Source organism: Megalobrama amblycephala, linkage group LG2, assembly GCF_018812025.1.
Source record: "Megalobrama amblycephala isolate DHTTF-2021 linkage group LG2, ASM1881202v1, whole genome shotgun sequence".
Taxonomy (NCBI): domain Eukaryota; kingdom Metazoa; phylum Chordata; class Actinopteri; order Cypriniformes; family Xenocyprididae; genus Megalobrama; species Megalobrama amblycephala.
Window position 1 is genome coordinate 3,700,175 of NC_063045.1, and position 15,752 is coordinate 3,715,926.

Consider the following 15,752-nt stretch of genomic DNA (forward strand, 5'->3'; position numbering starts at 1 on the left):
ATAAAAATCGAGTGTCTGTAGACCTCTCACGACTGTTTTAAAGACAGCTCATTATTTCCATTCACTCCACCCCCTCCCTTCTGGGCTCCTTCCAAAGCCACGCCCCCAAAACGCATGAACGTGTGACTCCGACCACTGAGCTGGAAGACGCATTATTTACCTGAGACGAGCGGAGAGGAAGGAGCACGGCATGTAGTGACATCATGTCAGAATCACATGTAATAAAAATAACTTTATAATTATGAAGATAAACAAACAAGATGTATTTTAGTACTCACTATCAAGCTAGCATATTGATATTGGTAAAGTTTAAAATATATATTTTTTGATTCGCTAACGAGCTATCTATAAGGCAAAGCTAAAAACTGGTTGCATGATACACGTTTTTCCATTACCATCATTTACACTGTGATGAAGATGAATTTCGTGTAAGATTCATAACATATACGTTGTTCTACAGATCAACAGAGTAACATACACTCAAATATCAACTCACAACTGCATTGCAGACACAAAATAATAACACACACATACAACAAAGTGTGTACGACACACACAGATACAAGATAAAGACATCAGTAAACATAGGTAGAGAATATAAAAACAAAACAAAGGCGAAAAAAAAACGTGCAGGTAAACTTACAGGTGAACATGGTAAAAGAGTTAGACAGAGGGTAAAATTATGCACAATTCAACACTATAGCTATCATTATTTATCGTCTCTACTACGGCTCGCTAAGTAATGTTATGTTAGCTATATTACGCAGCTACGTGTGCTAATGACACATGCTTCATGAAAAAATAAACAAAAAAATATGTATGATCAAAATACAAAAAGAAAGATTTACCTGTCCAGCAGAAATAAAGCCATCAAGGAGTCACTTTTCAGCCCCTTGAGTTCCCTCAGTTCTCGCCATCGCTGGAGAGCCACGCCGATATTAACTCGCGTTTTATTTCTTTGTTTATCCAAAGACTTTTTGTTCATTGCCTTTTCTTGTACTGTTACTGTCTTCCTTTTTTTGCCTGGTTTGCCTTCACTAACTGCATAGGCCGATACTGTGAATTTAGCTTGCTGTTTCTCTGCCATTGTTTTGGTATTCCTAGGATCCATGCCTCTTGGATTCCCCAAATCAAACGTGCGCGCGCAAGTGGGCAGGTCATGTGTGGCAAAAGGGTGGTTGCCATGGTTGCGAGAGAGTGACAGCCGCCTAAGCCAATCCTATGTTTCGTCCCGGATGGAAATAATGAGCTGTGTTTAATACAGATTAAACGGTCTAGAGTCACTCGATTTTTATACTCTTTTTATCAGAGTTCTTACATTTTAATTATGCATGTATATATATAGAAAGTTTAAACAAATTTGGAACAAAATTTCTTACCTACCCTGCCTTTAAGGTGTGCTGACCCAAAAATCTTTTACAAACCTGGGCCAAGTTTTAAACCAGTAACCAGCATCACAGCTGGCAAAGGGGCATGTCTGACTTTGACATGTATATATTGCCATTATTATGTAATCAAAATGAAAATTATTATTGCTGGTCTTAAATGATAATGTCAAGTTACTGTAATCTATTTGCACCAAAAAATGATAAGGATTTATGCTGATATCGACCAAAAACACACTTTGCCAGGGGTGTTTCCAAACTTTTGCAAACTTATTTAATATTATAAAAATATTAAATATTGAGGCCACTCAAACACAAATGATTTTAACATACTCAATATGGTTTAAATTCAGAACATATAAAAATAAAATAGAACATTTTAAATAGAAAAAAACAAAAAACAAAACTCTGCCTCTGGGGAAAAAATCACTGACCCCTAATCGTTTCACAAAATCAATCTGTTCAAACGTCGACCACCAAATATCTACTAATAATGTTTCTCTTGTCACGTACTTCCTCGTTACACCACACTTCCTTAATCATTCCCAGCTGTAATAATGCATCATTAGTTATTAAAAACAGACCTGAACTTAACGAGACGAGCGTCGAGTGCAAATATAAATCTGTGGCCTCTCGGGGAAACTCCCATCACCCGTGTCGCTCGGCGGGCGGCAGCCAATGTGACTCTTCCACAAACACCTGTCAGCCAGCGGGAACGCCGAAGCCAGCCTGCATTTCGGTCATTATTTCATTTCTCATGCTGTGCTTACATTTCGGTCTCGCCTCAGGTCATTTGGGCTTTCTTGTGTTCGGGAAAAGGTGCGACATGATGAATGAATGAAAGAGCATTAGCTGTTATTAAAACGTTACAGCTGTGGGTGCGAGAGCGGTGCTAACGCTATTCTTTAACTTCAGCTGGATGTGAGTTATGAGGAGAAACTGAGGTGTTTTTGAAGCACGGTCAATCTGTCAGGACTGAATGCCTGTGGGTACAGAGACCTGTCAGCGAAATGACAAAATAACTTTGGCAAAGTTAGCAACAACAACATTACGTTCACTCACTGCCTTGTCATTAGCATTTGTGAACGATAGGCTAGATGCAAACAGCGACTCATCTAATTTAAAGTGCATATTGCAGGTTTAACATTTTTTTCGAGATGAATATATAACCTTGTACAAAAATACCATATAAAAAGGTACTGCAGGGTTTAAAAATGTTTTGCGAGACATAAGGGCATTAATTTAGTAGATAAAGTGACGGTCTCTGTAAAAACCGCTTTTTTTTCAGCGTCGCGTCATTTTACGTCACTACAGGGAGACGTTCGCAGAGCTCTGTGTTGATTCAGTGCAGAATATACTGGTATTTAGCAACAGCGGCCGTGAATCAGTGTGTTTTCGGTAGTTTTTGTATTCTATTTATCATCGTAATGATAAATTATTGTGTTTGTGGAGGTTGCACAAACTTAAGCCTGTCAGGACATCGAGTACAGAGGTTTACTAACAAGAAAAACTACGCTGCTATCTTCTGTGCCGGGGTTTGTTTTGTGCAGGTGAAGAGACGGGACTTCACTTCTGCATATGCGTCGAAAAACGCGTTCATTTTAGACTGGAGGATTATCATCCTGGCGATATGATGGAGTTCAACATTGTAATACTTCTGTAAATGATTATATTAAATGAATAAACTTACACACGCTATGCTTCTTCACCGTTTTTACTTGAATCAATTTCAACACTGATGAATACAAATTATGTACACATGCATACAGTCTCACACTCACACAAAACAGTTTTGAATGATGTGCTGGTAATGTAAATACTCCAATTTCATGCATGCCATGTAGCCTATGTAAACATATACATTCAAGTTCACACAACTACATAATCACGGCGTCATACATCCTCACACAATCAGTGAATGGGCACGGAATAAACTCATAACACAGAATTAATGAATAAAGGATAACATGAAATACAGTAAGTTAACACTATGTTTGGCCGCCGGCGGGAGACATGATCACGGATCCGTCAGAGATGCAGCTCGATGAAGACTTACGGTGCACATTTTAAGTTTTGTTTTTGATTATTACATTTGCTAACTACCAAATCAGTCGTGATGAGAAACGGCTATATCACGTAACGTTAGTGTGGACGGATATTAACGCGTGTGACATACGCTTGATCAAAGTTTATTCGTTTCTGTTATTAGTAATCAGTTAGGCCTACTCCTACATGACCAATAGCTTTGCTATTGCCTGATTCATGATAATAATCTGTACAATATTGTGATCTGAGCACATGCCGTTAACGTTATATCTATAAGCTAAGACCGGTCTCTGTCCTGTTCTCCACTGCTTCTCCTCACACAACAGCTCAATTTGTCTCTTTTGACCGTTATTCTGTCTAATTCTGGCCTGTCCCTGCTCTCTTGACAACATAGCAGGCTAATTGTATGGCTGTGATTAGTTATACGAGTATAAATAATTTCCTCAGCATCCGAACTGTCATTGCGATCCATTGTTTTCCTATAGTTTATATTGATCGCGTTCCCTTCAGTGACGTCACGTCCGATTTGGCATTTTTCAGATGCGGAAGTAAAATTCTCTCACAAAAAACGACTCCAGAAGCCTATGTAGCGTATTTATGCGTGTTTTTTCAAGAAAATCTATTTCATACATTATTTTTCTACACATTGAATCACTAAAGCTCTAACCTGCAATATGCCCTTTAAGTTAATTTCTTTTCGACTGAATAAAGAAAGACATGGACATCTTGGATGACATGCGGGTGAGTAAATTATCAGCAAAAGTTTATTTAAAAGTGAACTAATCTTTTAACACACACACACGCAAGCAAGTATAATTTAATAAGAAGGTCGAATTATGATATTTTTGAGACACTTACCACAAGTCAGTTCACTTGGCGGCCATTTAGAAAATTTCCACTGGATGCTATTTTCTACTAAGATTATGTTTCAGTTACATATTTCAAATCAGCAATAACATCTGACAACAAAACAAAGGAATTTATACTTGTTGGTTTTCCACCTGAAATTGTGCTAAAACACTATTTTAATGCTAATGGCTAATTTGATTGCTAATCAACTTGATCAAAAACTGGCTCTTTTAATGGAACGGATCTTGAATCCAAGACTTTCTGTTCTTTAAAGTTAGCTTAAAGGTGCCCTAGAACCCTATTTCACAAGATGTAATATAAGTCTAAGGTGTCCCCAGAATGTTTCTGCTCAAAATACCCCATAGATTTTTTATTATACAATTTTTTAACTGCCTATTTTTGTGAGTAATTAAAAATGCGCTGATTCTGTGCATGTCCCTTTTAAATGCTCGCGCTCACCGCCCCCAAGCTCGCAACTCTATAATACATTGCATAAACAAGGTTCACACAGCAAAATGGATCTTTACAAAGTGTTCGTCATGCAGCATATCAGATCATGTAAGTATAGTATTTATTTGTTTACATTTGATTCTGAATGATTTTGATAGTAGCCTATGTTGCGGCTATCATGGCTAAAGCTAACATTACACACTGTTGGAGAGATTTATAAAGAATTAAGTTGTGTTTATGAATTATACAGACTGCAAGTGTTTAAAAATGAAAACGACATGGCTCTGGTCTCTGTGAATACAGTAATAAACGATGGTAACTTTAACCACATTTCACAGTACATTAGCAACATGCTAACAAAACATTTAGAAAGACAATTTACAAATATTTACAAATGAGCCGATGGCATGCAATGCTACGGTACAAAAACCTGCAGAAAGAGGTTCTGCTAACACCATGCGCTATTAAATTAAATTAAATTATAGAGCAACAGAGATTTGTAGATGAGTTTTATGAAGTAGAAATGTGAGCACATAGGGCTAGCATGAATACATTAAACTAGCAGTGTCTCGCCTTGCCATTGATCGCTAAAACATCATTAACCTTAGTTTTTCATGGCTGACCTCTAGAGATCATCAGTAATTTCCTGAGGTGCACCATCTTTATGAAAAATATTGATAAATGCGTGAACTTTTTCTATCGAAGCAAGCCTGCTAGGCTATGTTTGACTGTATCTGGAAACCTTGACAGCTGATGTTATTATGTTTGTGGCAGACATTGAAACAGACGCTTAATGCGTTTTATTATTCCACGCACACATTGAAAGCATGTCTCCGGGGCAATCTTTAGTCATGGCCTGGCACAGTCAAATGATAATGTAAAACATCGGATGCTAATTCGCTTTAGATGAATTCTTGTTTTGCATGAATGTGAATGATAAATTGTTTTTAAGGGCATTTAAATCAGTCGCCCATCATTAGCATTTGCGGTGAGCAGCAGAACGATAACCATCAGGATTATGTGTAAAAATGTTCACACCTAGGTCAAAAAGACATTTTTATATATAATATAACAATAATATAATTGAATTGTTTACATATTGATATATAATAAAATATGTCTTTCCACAATTTTATTTAATAAAATCATAATATAATATAATATAAAAATATTTTAAGAGTAGAGCGCCAGTAAACTTGCAGCAGAATTGGCAGGTTCTGCATGACACAATCTCTCTCCGTTCACTCACAGCCTCTGTTTGAACCTTGACATGACTTCCTGTCACCCATCTTTGTTTTCCAGCATGACACTTTGAAGAGCCGGTCGTGGCGGAGCGCGTTCGTTCCCGCCTAAATAAAGAGAAAGGAAAGGTCACGCTTGCGTGAAAGAGTAAAGCCTGTTTCATGTGTATGTTTGCCGCTGCCTGTCTCAGTCTCTCCTCCGTTTCTTTGTTTTATACTCGTCTAACCTTCAAGGCGTAATAATCTCGTCTAATCCATTCCCCTGACTGTAAATGCTGCTTATTATGTTCGGGCTGAATTCAGTCTCCGGGGTCTCAGGTTAAATGTTTGCACAAAAACGCTAGCGTCGGGTCAAGATAGCGATTCATACATATTTCTTTTGCTGTCTCTGGCGTGTCACAGCACAAATATGCATTTATACCCAATTAATTATGCAGTCGAAACGCTCGTATTACGAGACGCGCACATTACCGGCGGGAGTTTTCTTGAAGCTCTGAACTTTGAGGGCGTCAATGGAAGAAAGACTAAGTAAATTGGCTTTGTCATGATTGCGTTTTCATTATCAGTGTTGACTACTGTTCATGAAGAATATACTAGGTAGAAATTGACATAAAAAGTCAAAATTATGAGTCAATTATATGGAAAGTAAATTTTTATCTCATAAATATAACTTAGTATGCTATGCTAATTGTATGCTAATGATGGGCACATGCTTCCTCATTGAGAATAATCCAGAATTAATGGAAGGTTTAAACTATGTGCATTGTACATTAGCCTATTCAATGAGAACATTTTCTGTACACATAAATATGCAGTTAGAGAATTAAATCCGGTTTTCACTTTTCTGAGCTGAATGTAAGCCCAGTTCCAAAATCATTTCTTTTGTGAATCATAATGACATAAAATGTTGAAATTATGACATATTACTACTGTCATATTTTTTTTTTTTTAGATGAAAAGCGACATTTTGACATACGTCAAAATGATGACTTTAAAAGTCATAATTATGACATACTGAGTCATATTTATGAGATGAAAAGATGAAATTATGACAAGTCATTTTTCAGATGAAATTGACATACTGTCATAATTATGACTAAAAATTGAAATTATGACATACTAAGTCATATTTATGATGAGGACAAAATTGACTTAAAGGTCATTTAGGAGATAAAGTCAATTTTGACATACTAAGTCATAATTATGACATTAAAAATTCAGTCGAAATTATGACTTAAAAAGTCATAATTATGACAAAGTCAATTATGACAGGCAAAAAGTAGAAATTGGCACACACTAAGTCATGAGATGAAAAGACAAAATTGACATTCATATTTATGAGATAAAAAGTCGTAATTATGACATACTAAATCATATTTGAAATGAAAAGAAAAAAATTAAGTCATATTTATGAGATTAAAAGTAATAATTATGACATACCAAGTCATAATTATGATATTTAAAAAGTCAAAATTTTGACATACTATGTCATATTTATGAGACGAAAAGATTAAATTGATTTGTCATTTATGAGACAGAAAGTCAATTATAACATACCAAGTCATAATTATGACATTAAAAAATGGAAAGTTAAATTATGACGGTCAATTGTATATGGAACGTCAATTTCGACTTATGTCGAGTATGTCATAATTTTGACTTTATCTCATAAATATGACTTGGTATGTCAATTACATATATGTTATTCCAATTTTGACTTTAATCTCAATTAAGTGTCATAATTTAGACTTTTTAACGAATAATTATGCCTTTATATGTGAATTTAGAGTGTTTGTCATAATTTCGACTTGTCATAATTAAAAGTGTGATTTTTTTTTTTTTTTTTATCTTATGTGGCAGAAATGAGCTTTCATAGAATATGATTTTGCTGGAGAATAATAAATAAATAAAGCTGAACCTGCTGAGAAGTGTGAGTCATGGGTTTCCTGTCAGGACTATCAGAACAGCTTTTTCCACCTCATCATCCCACTCCATCCGTCTGTCTGTCTGCGGAGCGTCTTCGCTGAGGAACTGCGAGTCGATCCAGAGCTTCTTCAACGCAAACACTGCCCTGTCACAGCACAACACGCTTATTCACCTCTCCCTCTAAAAATAATATGTTTGTTTTCTTCGGTGCAGCCACGGCCGGACCTTCACAGGAAATGACATGTACAGTACAGGCCATAAAATTGACACCAGACGTGAACTTTACAGTGAACAGGTAGTTAATAAGTGTGCAACCAGATATTTGTCCTGAATTTTTGTGCCAAGCACTGCCATTATTGGCCAATTTCTTGAAAACAACAGACTGAAATTTAAGCAGTTTTTTGGTGGAAAACCTTCAGAAAAATCCCAATTGTGTTCACTTATATTCATATACATGTAACAAAACATGGATACAGCAATAATATGTACAACAATAACTGCAAACATGAGTGCTAATGAGGTAAAACGCCGTACAAGTCAGAGTTCTCCGAAAATTCCCAGTTTACAAGCTGCATTTACGAGTTCTATGAGGATGTGAACGCTTTTTACAAGTTGGAATTTCGTAATTCTGGTAATTACGACATGACGTGAGCGCACCTTAAATACATAATTCAGGGGGACACATGACTAAGAACTAATATCCACATGACAAGACAATGAACCAATGAGAACATGACAACATAAACAAGTGGGAAACAGATCACATGACTGAATCACATGAGAGGAAGAGGGAGTCACATGACAGACCATGACTACAACAATATACAAAATAAAAGACAAAATTTAAAACAGACATGACGATACGCAGCATGAAACACACTATACTTTTGCGTTCAGTTTTATTTACTGTAAAATAACACCGAAATCAATAGGGAAAGATATGTTGAGTCAAACTAAAATGTTTATTTAATCACAAAAGTTTCTCAAATTAATGCAGTCTTTCAAGGGACGCAAAACCATTAAAATACAATGTTTCATCCCATCTAAATGTTTTCCCATAACCATGTCCCTTTAGGGGCTCCGTAGAAATGATATTCGCAACTCAATTTATGTTTGTAATGGGATGAATCTTCTGAATATTCAATGAAGGAAAGAAGTAGGGCTCATGTTTTTAAGGAAATCAAATGTATTAAACATGACAGAACTTACAATTTAGACTGTTCCAAAATCTACAGACTACCTTGCTAATGAATAATAAACTTTTTGTTTATTTATTTATGATAAACGTTTTTTTATTTTTATTTTGATGTTTATTATAACATGTAGGCTTTTTATTTATTATTTATAAGAATGAAAATTTTGATTAAATATTGTATAACATTTCATTTTAGCAACTTTTGCAGTCATAAAATTATAAAGCATATCAGCATTTTGTCAGTGATCATCCACCCAGCTCTAGATATTAGCATCCGCCATTGAAAATCTCATTTCCACTGCACACTAATATGGGGTGGGAAAATCCCGGCATAATAAAGTGATTTTCTGATCCGCTCATTTGTTAGCGTCGAGTTCTTGGGGTTGTTAGAGCCTGTCCTACATGTGTGCATCTCAGCATGACACCAGGTTGATCTCAGGACATTAATCACGATTCTGAATCCTCTTTAGTCCGAGACTGGGCTTAATTTTCACCCGGGAGCTCAACAAAAGGCCTCTCTCAGAAGAGTCAGGGAGAAGAACGCGCAGCTCGTTTCACGTCTCTTTTTCTTTCTCATTAATTTTAGGCTTCGTAATAACTTTCGAGGCGTATGTCGCTGTCTGGAACAATTAGGTACAGGTGCAATCTCATACCAGGTACCACTCATAATATGCCATTAATGAGAGCCGAAGCAGGCCGAGAGTGAGTCCAAAGACTATAGATGTAGAAAGACGGTTCACTCCTATTAGTTATAAATGGGAGAGTCTGCAATGCTCAATATGGCAGATAATAAAACGGTTAGTTCCTCTCCTTGATTCTGATTGGTCAATAGCTGTGTTTTATTCACGATAAAACATGGCTATGACCGCTTCACCCAACGGTTCTGTGTTTCACTACACAAGCTCTAACAACCCCAAGAACTCGACGCTAACAAATGAGCGGATCAGAAAATCACTTTATTATGCCGGGATTTTCCCACTTCATATTAGTGTGCAGTGGAAATGAGATTTTCAATGGCGGATGCTAATATCTAGAGCTGGGTGGATGATCACTGACAAAATGCTGATATGCTTTATAATTTTATGACTGCAAAAGTTGCTAAAATGAAATGTTATACAATATTTAATCAAAATTTTCATTCTTAACCCTTAGCAACCACTCTTAGCAACGTAAACTGTATGTTCTCAGTTGATATTGTTCATTGAAGCTTACTGTATTATGTAGAAGAGTGTTGTGAGAAAGATATCGATTGAACGAGTTTATTACCTGCATTCAGATTTAGCATTTTCTTTCAGTTCAGTCCTGTTTTCATAATAAAAATCTGTTTAAATGTCCGATGTATTATCTTGTCCTTTTAACATTTAAGAGGCTTTCCCGTGACTGACAGCACTAGTCAAAGCATTTATCAGTTGCGTCTTGTTCCATGTTCACAACAATTCAGTCTTTTCAATGTAAAAGTCTTCGCTACTGACTGACACACTCATAAAAGACAGTCTTTGCCGCCATCTAATGGCGTAATAATGTAACTTCTGTTGCTGTTCACGGTCAGGGACTATTTTTGTCCGGCGGAAGGAAGGCTTTAGTGAAAGTTTACTTCATGACTTCAGTTGCATTGATACATATTTTTGGGTTTAATATTTGTAATGTGTGGTAACCGTTTTATAAAAGCAATAAGGTGCTCGAGGCTAGTGCTGTATCATGAATAAGTCACACTATTTGAGCATAAGAAACAACATTTATGGTACAGCTCATGTCAGATTGTGTTGCTGGTTTGAAATATGTTATTTAATTGTGAGTTCAAAGCAGTTTGAAATTTCAGGATTCCCCCATTCAAATAGATAGGACTTGGTCTTGGATGCCCGAAAGAGCTGACTGGAAGCACTGCAAATATGGCTACTGAGTAAACACATTTTCTGACTTTCGACTTTCAGCGACTCTTGAAGTGCGTAAACATCTCTGAGCTCCTGCCTGCTAAAAAAGAACTACTGAACAGAGCAAAGTGCCGTCAAATAGCTGTTTCAGAACAAACAGACCAGAGGTGCATTTCTCAAAAGCATTGTTAGCCAACTAACGACGCAATTTCCGTCGTTATTAACATAGTTCAAAGATTTGGCGTTTCCCGAACATAGTTTAAACGAACATTTGCAAACTGCATCACAAACTTGTGTGGTTGGAACGACTTCTCTCGAGCTGTGGTTAGAAGTATAGTTTCCTGTTTTTATGACATGTGGACTTAATAAATCTTGAGCAAAATAAACAAGCTGACATTAAATACAATGTATATCTTATATTTTGAACATATGCAAATGTCATTTAGCTACATATTTTAGTTTGTCAAGAGATTTGAAGCACCATTTTTGAAGAGTGCGCATGTGTGTACATGCTCTGGTACGAGCCTATGATTGAATTTGGAAATAAAGCAAAATAACTGAGAAAATGAGAATTAGTCCTCAGATGCCATGTCCGTAATTTAAAACAAAGTCTAGCATTAATTCGATCTCAAACGGATTCACTTAAAGAAGTTATTACACACAAAGTAATATATTTCAAATGTTTATTTCTTTTAATTTTGATGATTATAACTGACAACTAAGGAAAATCCCAAATTCAGTATCTCAGAAAATTAGAATATTACTTAAGACCAAAACAAAGAAAGGATTTTTAGAAATCTTGGCCAACTGAAAAGTATGAACATGAAAAGTATGAGCATGTACAGCACTCAATACTTAGTTGGGGCTCCTTTTGCCTGAATTACTGCAGCAATGCGGCGTGGCATGGAGTCGATCAGTCTGTGGCACTGCTCAGGTGTTATGAGAGCCCAGGTTGCTCTGATAGTGGCCTTCAGCTCTTCTGCATTGTTGGTCTGGCATATCGCATCTTCCTCTTCACAATACCCCATAGATTTTCTATGGGGTTAAGGTCAGGCGAGTTTGCTGGCCAGTTAAGAACAGGGATACCATGGTCCTTAAACCAGGTACTGGTAGCTTTGGCACTGTGTGCAGGTGCCAAGTCCTGTTGGAAAATGAAATCTGCATCTCCATAAAGTTGGTCAGCAGCAGGAAGCATGAAGTGCTCTAAAACTTCCTGGTATATGGCTGCGTTGACCTTGGACCTCAGAAAACACAGTGGACCAACACCAGCAGATGACATGGCACCCCAAACCATCACTGACTGTGGAAACTTTACACTGGACCTCAAGCAACGTGGATTGTGTTCCTCTCCTCTCTTCCTCCAGACTCTGGGACCCTGATTTCCAAAGGAAATGCAAAATTTACTTTCATCAGAGAACATAACTTTGGACCACTCAGCAGCAGTCCAGTCCTTTTTGTCTTTAGACGCTTCTGACGGTGTCTGTTGTTCAAGAGTGGCTTGACATAAGGAATGCGACAGCTGAAACCCATGTCTTGCATACGTCTGTGCGTAGTGGTTCTTGAAGCACTGACTCCAGCTGCAGTCCACTCTTTGTGAATCTCCCCCACATTTTTGAATGGGTTTTGTTTCACAATCCTCTCCAGGGTGCGGTTATCCCTATTGCTTGTACACTTTTTTCTACCACATCTTTTCCTTCCCTTCACCTCTCTATTAATGTGCTTGGACACAGAGCTCTATGAACAGCCAGCCTCTTTTGCAATGACCTTTTGTGTCTTGCCCTCCTTGTGCAAGGTGTCAATGGTCGTCTTTTGGACAACTGTCAAGTCAGCAGTCTTCCCCATGATTGTGTAGCCTACAGAACTAGACTGAGAGACCATTTAAAGGCCTTTGCAGGTGTTTTGAGTTAATTAGCTGATTAGAGTGTGGCACCAGGTGTCTTCAATATTGAACCTTTTCACAATATTCTAATTTTCTGAGATACTGAATTTGGGATTTTCCTTAGTTGTCAGTTATAATCATCAAAATTAAAAGAAATAAACATTTGAAATATATATCAGTCTGTGTGTAATGAATGAATATAATATACAAGTTTCACTTTTTGAATGGAATTAGTGAAATAAATCAACTTTTTGATGATATTCTAATTATATGACCAGCACCTGTATGTGTGAGATGTTAATTGTGTGTTCGTCTCAGTCTCAGTCTCAGTAGCTGTCCAGACACCAGACTGTTTTTCTCCATCTTCTACATCAAGCCTGGTTTCTACCCTGTCTACCATCTGCCAGGAACTGTTAAGGATCTTCTACCACCTGTGGAGTTTCCAGGTCCGGGACTGAGCGAATGTTACTGCAAGCCCTCCGCCAGAACTGTGTTTTCTCACTTTAATTTCTTCATTGTTCCAGCTGCGAGCACCCAAGAGCTCGGTGCTCGGCAGACTGCCTGTGTTAAACCTTTTGAACTATAAATAAATTCTGTCTGAACTGCCTCTTCGCTTCTGGGTCATCTGCTGCACACAACAATATTACAGGTTAAATGTCATTAAATATAAGCAGACGATATTGTTCTGCTAGAGTTTTGTCATCTGCCACTTTACATGCTTTCACGCTTTAAAATCAGGATGTATGATTATAGTTGTGTGGATTCTGCTTCTTTTAAAAAAAAAAAAAATGAATAAATCAACACAACCATCAATAGGCCAAAAATGCTTTTGATAATGTTATATAAATCCAACAAAAAAAAAACAAACAGACAAAAATAAAAACAGGAATATTCATTCGAGATGGCTTGCATTTTTAGTTAACCACTTGGATCACTTGTATATTTGAACTTCTAATATGTCGCCCCATTTATATTTATGACGTAACTGCAATAATGCAATTTGTGTTGCTTTATGGGACGAGTAGTTCATTCCCTCAAAAAAGTCCTTTTCTCTAATCTTAAAGTACTTTCTTCTTCGAATCAAATGTTGCAGTGGTTCATGGCTCGCAACTCTTCATCCAAGACTATTTGAAATCCCAATGGAGAAAATGAATGGGAAAAGCACTCCAAACTGCTATGTTTTTGGGTGAAATTGCCCTGCAAGTCAGCAGCGGCCTCTGTTTTGGTGCAGAAAAGCTCCAGGAGCCGCTGAAGCGACGGAGGACCTTGGTTGACATTCAGAGCCGAGGCTGTGATTGAGAGCTCCAGTAATTGCCTCTGAAAGCAGTCGAATGTTTTCATCGCCAGTTAAAGCGCAGCGGCCGAAGTCGTTACTTACTGAACCATGTAAAGATCCCGCCACCCCAGAAGCCGGCTGCATTAAGTTAATAATCACTTTCCCCTTTCATCAGGCTCTTTTTCGCTTTATTTAGGGAACGCCACACCATGCGGGACAAAGAGCGCCAGAGCCTGGAGAGGAACAAATAACACATTGTCAACAGATCGCATGAATGAAGTGTTCATGCTCCATTGGACTCAATTATAATTTACTTCACCAATTCTACAACTTTAAAAGAGGCCAAAAATGATGCTTATTCATCCAGAGTCATGAAGGAAAGGCTTCAAAGGCCCTGAGTTACTTATATTGGTTCTCAAGCGCTGTTTATCTCTCATACATAAAATTACAGCTAGTTGAGAACTTTACATAAGGTAGTTTGAAGCGATATTGATTGACCTTCCCCTTGAGTGTGAGTTGACTTTTACTTTTAGAGTTGCAGATCAATCAAAACAGACCAAAAATCTTCCAGTGAACAAATGATATACAGTACTATATGCCTCTTTTTTTAAGCACCACCTTAATTTTCCCAAGTATTCCAGCATATGGAAAGCTGCTCCATCTCTCTGTAATCCCCACATGAGCTTTTGGAAAGCTGTTGAAATGCTGCTGATGAGCGTTTCGTGAGACTTTCTCCCAAACCTGTGAATCAAAAACAAAAAAAACAAAAACAACCCATTCGCATCCGTATCATCACGCACAGACTCGTCAGGCGACTGCAAGAGCCTAATAATGCGTTTTTCGTCCAAGATCATATTAGCATAATGTTGCAGCAAGTGAAAGTTACACGGTTGCTATGGTGAAGCCATCAAAGAGACATCTACCCTTAATATAGTATGAGCATATTACATTTACATATTCTGTTAGAGCGAGGAGATGTTTCACTAGAACACTAAAGTCTTGCCCGCAAAAGAAACTGCCTTTCAAATTGGAAAGAGATGCTTTTACAGCAATATAAAAGCAGAAAGACTGAACTAAACACCTCACAGCATCAATATATATTTCTACATGTTGGATTTAGAAAAGTAAAGAGGAGAGAATCTTCTAGCAGGGGCTAACGAGGTCATGCTAACAAACAAACCCTTTGAATTTGTCAGTATAGCAGAACAAAGGTCAAAGGTCAAGCCCAAAAAATTACTGAAAGGTCAAGGATCGTAATGCACTTGCACACTTCCATACCTGAGCAGCTTGAAAAGTTGGACTGAGATTCAGAACACGTTTTTGCGGTTACAAAAACAAGACGCAGGTCTAGAGATGCATATTTTAAAACTTGAGCGGCGCATAGAACGTCGGATCATGCGCGAGATGCTGCAAAAGACGCGAGTCGTGAGCACCACGGTTTAAGACGTACGCTAATAAGGCATTTTCAGACTGCACAACATACATCAGGTTTAAAAGTGCTTAAAGAAATAACCGACAACATCACATATTATTTATGCAAAGTTATGGTGCCCACAAATATCATCAATAAACCCGGCTTCCAAAAAAGAAAAATGATACAGACAAGCATAAGGAAATATCGTTTCAAAATTGTG

At 37.4% G+C, this 15,752-nt stretch overlaps 1 long non-coding RNA gene across 1 annotated transcript; it reads left to right on the forward strand.

Moving 5' to 3' along the window:
- The first annotated feature begins 1,940 nt into the window (after positions 1-1,940).
- Positions 1,941-13,485, forward strand: LOC125263204. The gene is made up of 3 exons (XR_007183710.1): positions 1,941-2,510; positions 4,118-4,172; positions 13,161-13,485. It is a non-coding gene; the product is annotated as an uncharacterized LOC125263204 (long non-coding RNA).
- The last annotated feature ends 2,267 nt before the right edge of the window (positions 13,486-15,752 follow it).